The sequence below is a fragment of the Nylanderia fulva genome, unplaced genomic scaffold (assembly GCF_048542155.1).
Source record: "Nylanderia fulva isolate GAGA-0341 unplaced genomic scaffold, ASM4854215v1 Scaffold37, whole genome shotgun sequence".
NCBI classification, from domain to species: Eukaryota; Metazoa; Arthropoda; class Insecta; order Hymenoptera; family Formicidae; genus Nylanderia; species Nylanderia fulva.
The window spans coordinates 1,240,064-1,252,420 of NW_028190444.1; positions in this window are offsets into that span (position 1 = coordinate 1,240,064).

Below are 12,357 nucleotides of genomic sequence, written 5' to 3' on the forward strand. Positions count from 1 at the left end.
GCGACGAAAGCCAGAAATTTTTCACAGGCGAGCCCGCGCGATCGTGACGGGCAGCACGTCCTAAAGAAAATTGCGATTCGCAAGTTGCGTACAGGCTTTATTAAGCGCGTTTCATGCACCATTTGCATTCGTCTGGGCGTCTGATAGATTCGGAATTTCCATGTACGTCCTACATGGCTTATATATATATATATATATATATATATATATATATATATATATTTTATATATATATATATATAATATACGTGTGTATTATATATATATATATATATATATATATATATAAAATACATACGTATATTATACATATATGTATAACGCGGAGGAGCCAAGCGGAGACTCGACGCGCTTAGAGCCGCGCTTTGAAGCGCGGAAATGGGGTGGGAAGAAGGGGTCGAAGGGGACCCGAGGGTTGGGAAAGCGAAAGGGGTAGAGTAGCTGAGGTGGCGGGCTCCACAGAGATGGATATAGACGGATAGATGCGGATAGAGAGAGGTCGCGAGGCTTGAATGGGGCTAGTTTGAGATAGTTAGCGGGCCTTCAGGGGCACAATCGGCCGCGATTGGCGGGCCTACAATCACACGTCGCATTATATGTCCATCAGCGCGGCGGATCTCTCGCAAATACGTTATATAGCGCGAGCGAGTGAGCGCGCACACCAACGAGCTCGCCGCAAAAATTCTTCGCTTCTAGTTTCTTCCTTTTTCTTTTTTTTTTTCTTCTTCTCTTCTTTGTTGATGTGTTTCGTAGTTCTCTCGTCTCTTCACTCGGTCCTTTAATCCTTCTGTCGATGAATAATTTCTCATCCAATGTGTGGGTACGTTTTTATGACACGTGCGATGTAATTTCGTCATTGTGAGCGAAGAATTATTTTCTCAATTTTATGTAATCGTTGTAACATTCAGTGATGAGTAAAATGTATCTCGATACGGATACACAAATTAAAATATACACGGAGAGAATTTTCTTTTAGAATTTACCCTGAAAATCATGGTAATCGTAGGATAATATGGCGCTGAAAGAATTTTATAAGAGTTTTCTCTGATTAATATTTAGCACAATAAAAAATATTAATAGATAAATTTTACTATAGTAAAATTAATTAATATTTTTATTGTGGTAAATATTAATCAGTAAAACTCTTATAAAATTCTTCCAATTCTAAGAGAAAATTTTGTAGATACAGATATACTCAGATACTTTAAAATTATATTTTATCATAATGGTAATATGCACAAAATGTACTGAATAATTCTTTTATCTTTGTTTATATTACGACTTTATTCGTTAGTCTTAAAAATGCCTCAAAGAAATCATCACTCAAACTATTTCGCCATGGTACTAAAATTTGAATGCTTAATAATCGCTCAACCGGTGTTGATAACTTGCAGTCTCGATCTTTTAAAAATTTAAAGCATTGGGCTATTAAAAAAAATAGGTAAAAATGTATCTGGAAAAAGCAATTCAGATATCTAGATAATATTGATTATATTTATTCCGTCAACAAATGTCGATTAATTTATTCTCGAATAATTTTTGTTTAAAATACAATCAATTTTTATGTTCAATTATATTATTTATTATTCAAATTTAATTTTAAAAAGGTCTTCAAATTTGATAAAGATTCTTTCTCATATAATATTGTATATTTTAGGAGGTTTATATTTTATTTACGGACGAAGAAAAATTCCGACACACATTTTTAATATTTAATATTGCTTCGGGTTCACTGACAGAAGGATTAAATGCGAAATTCTAATTATATTAAATTTCCACATAAGACGGCTCGCTGTGCAAATTAAATATTACAGATAGCAAATTGGAAAAAGAACGAGGGAAATCATTTTTTTATATCTCACGGTCTCTCGTGTTGTAAAATGATTAATAGCCATCTTACGTCAAAAAATTTGTGACCGCCCGGGAAAAAGTTTTTTACATATAAATTATAAGGGTTTCATATATAATCATCTCTCAAATTAAAAAGCACTTTTATCTAATTATGTATGGACACATTTCATACATAACTTTGCATATATGTACGATTTTATACCTATATAATTTTGTTAAATATAAAACATATTTTCCCGGCTGCTGTCGCAATATTTGTGATTCGAAGAGGGAGAAAGTCGAATATAATAAATTCTTAATACACGGCAGTTCGGCCTTTTCGATGACTCCTGTACGTCCGTCCGAGGAAAATGTTCCGCTCGAGAGGCAGACACGGGACACATTCGTCCGGGGGCGAGTTGTCCCGTATGCAAATTCGTTTTATTGTCGCGGCACAAAGAGAGAGAGAGAGCGAGTTGAGCAGACGTGGACCCATGTAAACGGTCATCTTCGCTACCCACCTTAATTTCATTCATGCCCCGCTGCCCTCCGGCCCTCCCACCCTCTCTCTCTCTCTCTCTCTCTCTCTCTCTCTACCCCACTTTAATTACTGCCAATTGCCCTTGCCGCACGCGAATTATGTCATTTCCACATGAGCAGCACTTTAGTAAAATTTTCGCTAGGTAGTCAGAAATGAGACGACTGTGCACAGTCTCGTTCTCCCCCTCCCCCTCTTTTCCACCCCTCCTATCCTGCGCGTCCCGGTGTAGCGTAATAAGGGAATAATTAATTAATTGCACTCCCCCGCGTTTCGTTTTTGCGCTTCGACCCTCGGCGGAATAAAATTTACGTGTGTGTGTGTGTCTCGCGTATTAATTAAGTGCCGTATCTTTTTCTTTTCCCTTTTTTCCCGCGAGAGGGCGCCACTACCGCGCCACGGTTGTTTAGAAATAATCCGACGGGAGGGTGGATTAAAAAAATTTAAAAAAAAATGCATTACGCTCTCTATATATCCGGGAACGAATATGTTGCGCAGGATTGTAAAATATATTTTTTTGGTCGGCTGCGAAAACCCAACAACCGAGAACAAAATATCCGTATATGCGAAGACCGTTTGTCCTTCTGATTCAATTATCCCTTGTTACAAGCAGCATCCCTCTCTTCTCTGCCATCCCTCGAGTTATTAGGCGAGGAGCAAGAGTGAATTCCCAGCGAGCGGTCAGTGGCGACATTCCGGCGTTACTGGCAGCTCGAATGAAAATTTCACAGTCTCCCGATTCCCTCCAATTCGAAGATCCTTCGGCCGCGTCGACGACTTCCATCCTCCTGAACCCTCGCTCTTTCTCGCTCTCGTTACGGGGATCGTCGCGTATAAAAGGGGTGGAAAAATAAAGTCCACCCCTTCCCACCCCCTACACATGTCGATAGAGACTAGAACGGTTCCGAAAGTGAATCACGGATTAATCTCGCGGAAAATCAGGTCAACGCCAGATCACTTTGTGCACTTGTTACCCTGAGTTGGATTAGTCGCCGAAAGGAAGGCTAAAAAGGATTGAACACATTCATCGGCATCTTATTCGATAGCGTAATTTGGATAGCAAAATTTGCTTGTTAATTCGCTTGCTCTTTTATTTCCCGTCAATCAATGGGTAAACGAAAGCAATTGTCAAAATGTGTCCGAATTTTTCTTCGAAACGAAATACAAAGATTCTTTATTTGGAAAATATGTCGTAAAATATGACAGGAAAGAATAAAAAAATATTGTGACACCGCAATGTGTTGAAATCACGGGGTGGCCATTGACGAAAAATGGTGCATCGACGGAAGGATTAATGTATATTTTTATTTAATATAAACACGCATTACGTCTACTAGTTATGCTTAGCTGCGAAAAGGATTCTCTAATGACAACGTGTGTGTTTCCTCGTTTTTTTTTCAACGTCCCGACGACATGTTTCGCTTAATTGCGCGGGTAGTTGTAGCACATCGTGTAGCACATTAGCGGATACGAAGGCACACCGCGTTATCACACCTGGGCGATTTTTCTCCATTAGTGGCATTATTTCCGCACGAGTGTGTCGTCGCTCCGACCGCGCGAGTCACGTGAAACTGATTTGTAGCTAGTGCCAGGTTTATAGAAAAAACACAGCGGAAGAGCATCCCACTGTGGCGACAAAACGTGAGAGGCAGCCTCGAGTTATTAGCCGCTAAACAAAAATTGCTTTGCAAGTAACTAATCAAGTATTGATACAATCAGGGTTGGGTAATAACTAGTTAATTAGTTAAAAAGTTAATTTTTTAATTTAAAATGTATTAATTTTTAACTTCAATTAGTAACAATAAGCTAAATTTTTTTTATGTCTGAATATCGTTAGTGTTTTTTTTTCAATCATCATTTTTTTTGAATGATCCAATTCTAACAAAAATATTAACAAAGATGAAAGAATTATTCAGTACATTTTGTGCATATTACCATTATTATGATAAAATATAATTTAAAGAATTTTCTCTTAGAATTTACCCTGGAAGTCTTACTGATTAATATCTACCACAATAAAACTATTAATATCTACCACAATAAGATATAAAATATACTCGATTAATTCTACTATATACATAGTAAAATTTACCATGTACCTATTAATATTTTTTATTGTGCTAAGAGAAAATTCTCTCCGTGTATATTTTGTATATCTGTATCGAGATACCTTTAAAATCTTCCCCATAACTGATCAGGACCCGTCCGACGTTGCGCTTCTAAATAATCTGACACGTCTCCTCTCAATCTCGTTGACGCCAATAATTTTCGAATCATTGGAAAAGATCTGTGTATAAGGCGATTGTCGACGATCGAGTCCACAGGAATATTTGCGCGCGTGTCGTTGAAGAGTACCCGCTAAAGGATTTCCGAAGGTAGTTTAATTTGCATCAGGCCGGCCGGTTGTATTAAAGCGACTCTCGGGATAAGAAAGGATTTCGAGGGAACGCCATTAATTCTCGCGGAGAGAGAAAGAGAGAAATCCTCCATCTCTTTCTCGCCTGGCTCTTCTTTTCCCGACGCGACGGCAGTTTAGGTCGTCACTTAGCTAGTTACTCGCTTACTTAGTCCACTTATTTTAATCGGGCGCTCGTCCGCGCGCCGCCTCAACCCGATTCTCCGCTTGTTTTTACGCCTTATCCCTTAAGGCTAATTCATTAATTAATTCCGTTAGTACCCTACCCTTCGCCCGTTCCCTCCCCCACTTCGCCCCATCTCTGTCCCACCCTCGGGTTGATGCAACTCCAACGAACCTCTTGAAGCACGGGTGGGTGCTCACTAATTAAAGTAATTACTAAATAAATTGCAATTACACTAATGGATCGAGCACGACGACGGATACACTCGTCAGGAAACTGTCGCCGAACTTTTCCCCGGTTATGTTGCCGATTACGAGATACCTGCCGATGTCGCTATTCCGTTTAGATGTGGTCGTCCTCGTCGTCATCGTCATGACCCTTCCAGGTCAAATTTTATATACATATATACATTTATATATTCATTTTATATATATATAGAATAAGATATAAAATGTCCGATTAATTTTACTAAGTACGTAATAATAGGTATTTTTCACTGTGTTAAATATTTATAAAATTCTACCACAATGTTCAGAGTAAATTCTGAGAGAAAATTCTCCGTATAAAATTCAAGTATTACTTGGAAAAGATTCGAATTTTTCAAAGTAACAAGAAAATACTTTTATAGATACTATTTGAAATCTTGCAGGTCTACTCAATCTTTAAAATTCGACAGAATGTAAAATAAATTAATATTATACTATTATATATATATATTTTTTTTTGTCTGGGCTCCTAATTCAACCAATGTTGTTTTACACGTCACTTGTGTATTAATCGAATTCTTCCTCGGGATATTGATTTAAATCGGCTTAAGATATTGCGTTTATTGCAAAACACGATGTCACTATTGCGGTATCGAACATTGCGTGACGCGATATAAAAGAATAAAGGTGCGGTAATATAAAATATTTGGAAATCTCGTTGCGAGAGAGTTTGATATCGCGCCCCGGCAAACATAGATAGTGCGTCGGCGTGCTAATGGAGCTATCAGTCAACATACATGTTTGAGTGACGTCTCAATCAAACGCGTATTCTCGTATATATATTTCGCGTTGCACCGACCCCGGTTCGCTTCGTTTTTACAAGACTGGACCGTCTTTACAAGAGCAATCCCTAAATAAGTACTCGGTACTCGAAAGTAAGAATTTTGACAGCTGAGATAGAAATCAATTTCGTGGTTCACGGAGAACATTTTCTCTTAGAATTTAATCGTGAGACAATATGGTATTGGAAGAATTTTATTAGTTTCTCTGATTAATATTTACCACAAAATATTACTATGCACGTTGTAAAATTAATCGAACATTTTCTATATTTTATTGTGATAGATACTAATTTTTTTATTGTGGTAAATATTAATTAGAGACTCTTATAAAATTCTTTCAATATTGTCCCACGATTTCCTCCATGATTTTCAGGGTAAATTAAGAGAAAATTCTTCCTGTGTTCGTTTTCGGATGAATATCTTTTCCCCAAATAAGTACTCGGTACTCAAAAGTATTTTGACAGCTGAGATAGAAATCAATTTCGTGGTTCATGGAGAACATTTTCTCTTAGAATTTAATCGTGGGACAATATGATATTGGAAGAATTTTATTAGCTTCTCCGATTAATAAATACCACAAAATATTACTATGCACGTTGTAAAATTAATCGAACATTTTTATATTTTATTGTGATAGAAACTAATTTTTTTATTGTGGTAAATATTAATTAGAGAAACTCTTATAAAATTCTTTCAATACCATATTGTCCCACGATTTCCTTCATGATTTTCAGAGTAAATTAAGAGACAATTCTTCCTGTGTTCGTTTTCGGATGAATATCTTTTCCCCAAATAAGTACTCGGTACTCGAAAGTATTTTGACAGCTGAGATAGAAATCAATTTCGTGGTTCATGGAGAACATTTTCTCTTAGAATTTAATCGTGGGACAGTATGATATTGGAAGAATTTTATTAGTTTCTCTGATTAATATTTACCACAAAATATTACTATGCACATTGTAAAATTAATCGAACATATTGTATATTTTATTTTGATAAATATTAATTTTTTTATTGTGGTAAATATTAATTAGAGAAACTCTTATAAAATTCTTTCAATACCATATTGTCCCATAATTACCATGATTTTCAGGATAAATTCTAAGAGAAAATTCACTCTTTTATTGTTAAAAAAATTAATTTTATAATATAAATATGTATAATAATTATATATATGTATTCTTATATATACAGATAAAATTCTTTCCGCGTTCGTTTTCGGGTGACTATCTTGAAGGAAAAACAAAAATAAAATTAAAAAAAAAAAAAAAAAAAAAAAAAAAAAAAAAAAAAAAAAAAAAAAACTAATCGACTTCCTTGCGTCGTTAAACGCGGAAGTGCATAGTCGGCATGCGCGGGAAGGATGTTACATCGATCGAACTCGACGATCGCAATTATCCAGTACGTAACGATTCCCGGAGGGCCGCCGCTAATTAATATAACCGGCGACAATTCGTTCGCGATTGACAGGAAAATGCGTCGAGCGCGCGGCATCGCGACGGTCCGCGTGCTCGTGATGGCGGAGGGGTGGGAGGGGGAGGGGGTTGGCGGAGGGTGCGCGGGGGTGGAGGGAGGGGGAGGGGGCGCAAACTGGAGGCTCGCAATTTGTCAGGTGACAGCCGAGAGACTGGAATAAATGGACAATTACACAAATACAATGTTTGACGTCATTTCAATGACGCGAGAGACACCTGTGATTGATTGTTAATTGCCTCGGTTTGTTACCCTGACCAACGACGGGATTGGTGGGGGACGCGTGCACGCCGAGGGGGAGGGGGGAGGGTCCAGGAGAGCACGATGGATACGAATAATTTAATTGAATCGATCGCGAGCGGGGGTGTTTTCCACCCCTACCACTCCCACACGTCACTTCCCTCTGTTCTTCCTTTTTATTCAAATCCCGCTCATTTGTCTCGCCGGTGCTTTCGGGGTCTGTTTGCGACATTATCTCTGTTCGCGACGGGGAGGAAAATTTTTCCTCGTTTATTGTCAGAGTTGAATCACTTTTACGAAAAAAAAAAAAAAATTAGTGTGTTCAGGAATAAGTCTGATACTTAAAATCTGAGTCTTTGATCAAATTTCATTTTTTATAGAAATTATGCTCACCTGGAAGGTTTTCAATAGTATTTATAAGTATTTTCTTATTACTCTTTGAAGAATTCGAATCTTTTACAAATAGGACAATATGGTATTTGAAGAGTTTTAGAAATATTTACTACAATAAAAAATATTCATACGTACAGAGTAAATTTTATTATGCAGAAGGATGATTTTACACAGTAAAATTAATCGAACATATTTTATATGTTATTGTGATAGATATTATATTAATATTTTTCATTGTGGAAGATATTAATCAGAGAAATTTTTATAAAATTCTTCCAATACTATATTGTCCCACAATTATCATGATTTTCAGAATAAATTCTCTCCGTGCAGAATTCAAGTATTACTTGTAAATTCGAGTCTTCAAGGTAATAAAAAAATACTTATAAATGCTATTTCAAATCTTGCAGATCTACTCAATCTAAAATTCGAGTATAATTGTTCATTACCATGATTTTCAGGGAAAATTCGAAGAGAAAATCCTCTCTGTGAAAAATAAAAAAAATTTATTTACGATACTTGTTACATTTTCACACAAAGTACTCATGAAAGATTCGAATTAGAAAGTCCCTATAATCTCATTTATTAATCTCATCTCTCGGGAATTTTTCCAATTTCTAAGGACGAGTATTCAGCTCGAATCTCGCGCTTACGTTCTTTTATTACCGCAAACTTCTTATTCATTCATTGATTTATTTTCTTCATGGATCTTTTCTTTCTCGTATTTATTTATTCTCTTTTATATTTTTATTCTTTTTATAGGCGCACAGCAGCCTTTCTTTGCAGGCGCACAGCAGCCTTTTTGTATAATTTACTTAAATTATTTGTTTTTTTTTTATTTTATTAATATAATATAATAATATAAATAAAATTATCTATTATAATTTTCATTAAAATAATTATTTTAAATATTAATAAAATCATTAAAAATTATTAAAATTTTTAAATACTTTTTTACAAAAATTTATTTATATTCAAATTTTATAATAAATTTATAGAAAAAAAATTATTTTCCTACCTCATTCACTAATTTATCATATTTATCTAATTAAATTTATTACAAAATATTAATTACAAGTATTTAAATATATCTATTATAAATATATATATATATATATATATATATATATATCTTTTCATTCTTCACTCTCTCTCTCTTCAATCTTATAATTTCGTCTATCACTAACTCATTTCTCGTAAAATTTTGTGCCTTTGACCCCTTCTTTGTTATACCGTTTCCGTATTATAACATTTTCTATAATCCCATTTATTAATCTCATCTCTCGGCAATTTTTCCAATTTTTAAGAGCACGAGTATTCAGCTCTAGAATTTTATTAAAGTCTCTTTGATTAATATTCACTACAATAAAAAATATTAATATCTGTACAATAAGGTATAAAATTAATATTTGATTAATATTTACTATAATAAAACATTTTTTATTAATATTAATATTATTTTTATTTTATTAATATTAATATATTAATATTAATATCTATACAACAAGATGTAAAATATGTCCCATTAATTTTAGTATGTACATACTAATATTCTTTATTGTGGTAAATATTACAATCAGAGAAACCCTTTCCTGACTTTTCCCTGACAATTCCAGATTTATCAAATTCCCTGACACTGTCCGGTTCTCCAGATTTTTTTGACCGCTAGACACCCTGATAATAATGGTATTGGAAGAATTTTATTAAAGTCTCTCTGATTAATATTTACTATAATAAAACATTTTTTATTAATATTAATATTATTTTATTTAATATTAATATATTAATATTAAATATCTATACAATAAGGTATAAAATATGTTCCATTAATTTTAGTATGTACATACTAATATTCTTTATTGTGGTAAATATTACAATCAGAGAAACCCTTTCCTGACTTTTGCCTGACAATTCCAGATTTATCAAATTCCCTGACACTGTCCGGTTCTCCAGATTTTCCTGACCGCTAGACACCCTGATAATAATGGTATTGGAAGAATTTTATTAAAGTCTCTCTGATTAATATTTACTATAATAAAATATTTTTTATTAATATTAATATTATTTTATTTAATATTAATATCTATACTACAAGATGTAAAATATGTTCCATTAATTTTAGTATGTACATACTATGTACATACTATGTACAATATGTACATATTATGTACAATATGTACAATACATACTAATATTCTTTATTGTGGTAAATATTACAATCAGAGAAACCCTTTCCTGACTTTTCCCTGACAATTCCAGATTTATCAAATTCCCTGACAACGTTCTCCAGATTTCCCTGACCGCTGTCAAATCTCACGCTGTTGAAGTATCCTTTAATATTAAGGAATATTGCGGAGCGCGATAAGGAGAGCCCGTCCCGACTAGATGAGGCTCGCGTTTTGCAGTCTCGTATTGTTAAGATACTATTAGTTATAGTGGAAGCATACCCCAGTGGAGAGTGTATCCATTGTGCAGCTTAGTTAAACAGGAAGGAAGGGTTACCCGGCCGTCCTCGCGTTTGTCTTCGAGCGCTTCGGAATCTCTTCGCGCCAAATCCCCGAGGAGGATCCAATTAACTCTCTAAGAATTCGATTCCTCGCCCACGCTAATTCCAAGATAGCGCGCGGCACTATCAGATTAGAAAAGACAATATTTGCCGCGGCGCTTGTAACTCTAATCGCGTATCGCCCTGCAGATGCTCCTTCAATTAATAGCGGCTACTGTTTGCTTCCTTACAGAACCTTCGCTCGCACCTGCTGATTAAACAAACCGGCAACTGGCTGCGAGATATATATCCCGGTATTCAGTCGGGAGAAAATTGAACAATTGCTAATATATAGATAGAATTTCCACAGAGCTACGGAATTTAACATATTGTAGAGAAGCTGTGTATGTATAACGCATTCTCGGAGAAAAATCATCTCGTTAGCCTTGAAATTACGGAATTTACTTCTCTCAACTTCCTGTCCGATTACAATCTATCCAAATGAAAAATAGTTCTAGTAGAGCTAAAGTACTTGTAAAAGTTGGAGCAAAACCGAGAATACAACAAGCAATAATAATCTCGTATAGGAGAGAAGATGGTATCGGGATTCTTTGTCTGGGCAAGAATGATTATTTATTCGATTCTATATTTATTTGTTTCTCCGGCGAATTATTATATTTCGCGACTTGATTATCGAACTGTTGACTTTTCCCGGGCACTCGCGCGATTTGACGCGTTGCCTCTCGGCCACAATTTACAGTCCAATAATTATCCGTTTTCTGTTTGCATTGTTCTCGACGTTCTCTCCAACCCACAATTTAAGGAAATTTCCATAATAAGCTACGGTTAAGAGTAATGTTAGCCGAGGCATAAATCCCTCGCGCGCCCCCTTTTCTCCACCTTCCCATTCTTCATCCACCCACAAAGGAGAAGGTCTTCCCTCTTCCGCGGGCAAGAGATACGCCTCGCGATAAGAACCGCTTTTTATTTCCATACAATTATATCGACGCGATGTAACCTGCTTGATATCCACGCGGCGTGTCTATGCATCGCGTTTTAGGAATTATTGCGATTTATCGCCCGCATCTCTTTACATCCTTTCGTATTTTATGTGTCGAGATTTATTTTTTTTATTTTATTTATTTTTATTTATTTTTTTAAATTATATTTTTGATTTTTCGGTCGAGAATAATTTCTTCTTTTCTTCGATATATATACGCAAGGGAGAATTTTCTCTTAGAATTTACCCTGAAAATCATGGTAATCATGGTGTTGGAAAAATTTTATAAGAATTTCTCTGATTAATATTTACCACAAGAAAAATAGTTTATCGCCCGCATCTCTTTACATCCTTTCGTATTTTATGTGTCGAGATTTATTTTTTTTATTTTATTTATTTTTTTATTTTTATTTATTTTTTTTAATTATATTTTTGATTTTTCGGTCGAGAATAATTTCTTCTTTTCTTCGATATATATACACAGGGAGAATTTTCTCTTAGAATTTATCCTGAAAATCATGGTAATCGTATGGTATTGAAAAAATTTTATAAGAATTTCTCTGATTAATATTTACCACAAGAAAAATAGTATCTACCACAATAAAATATTAAATATGTTCGATGAATTTTACTATGTACATAGTAAAATTTACTATGTACATATTAAAATTTACTATGTAAATATTAATATTTTTTATTGTGATATAAATATTAATCAGAGAAATTCTTATAAAATTCTTCCAATACCATGTTGTCCATGATTACCATAAT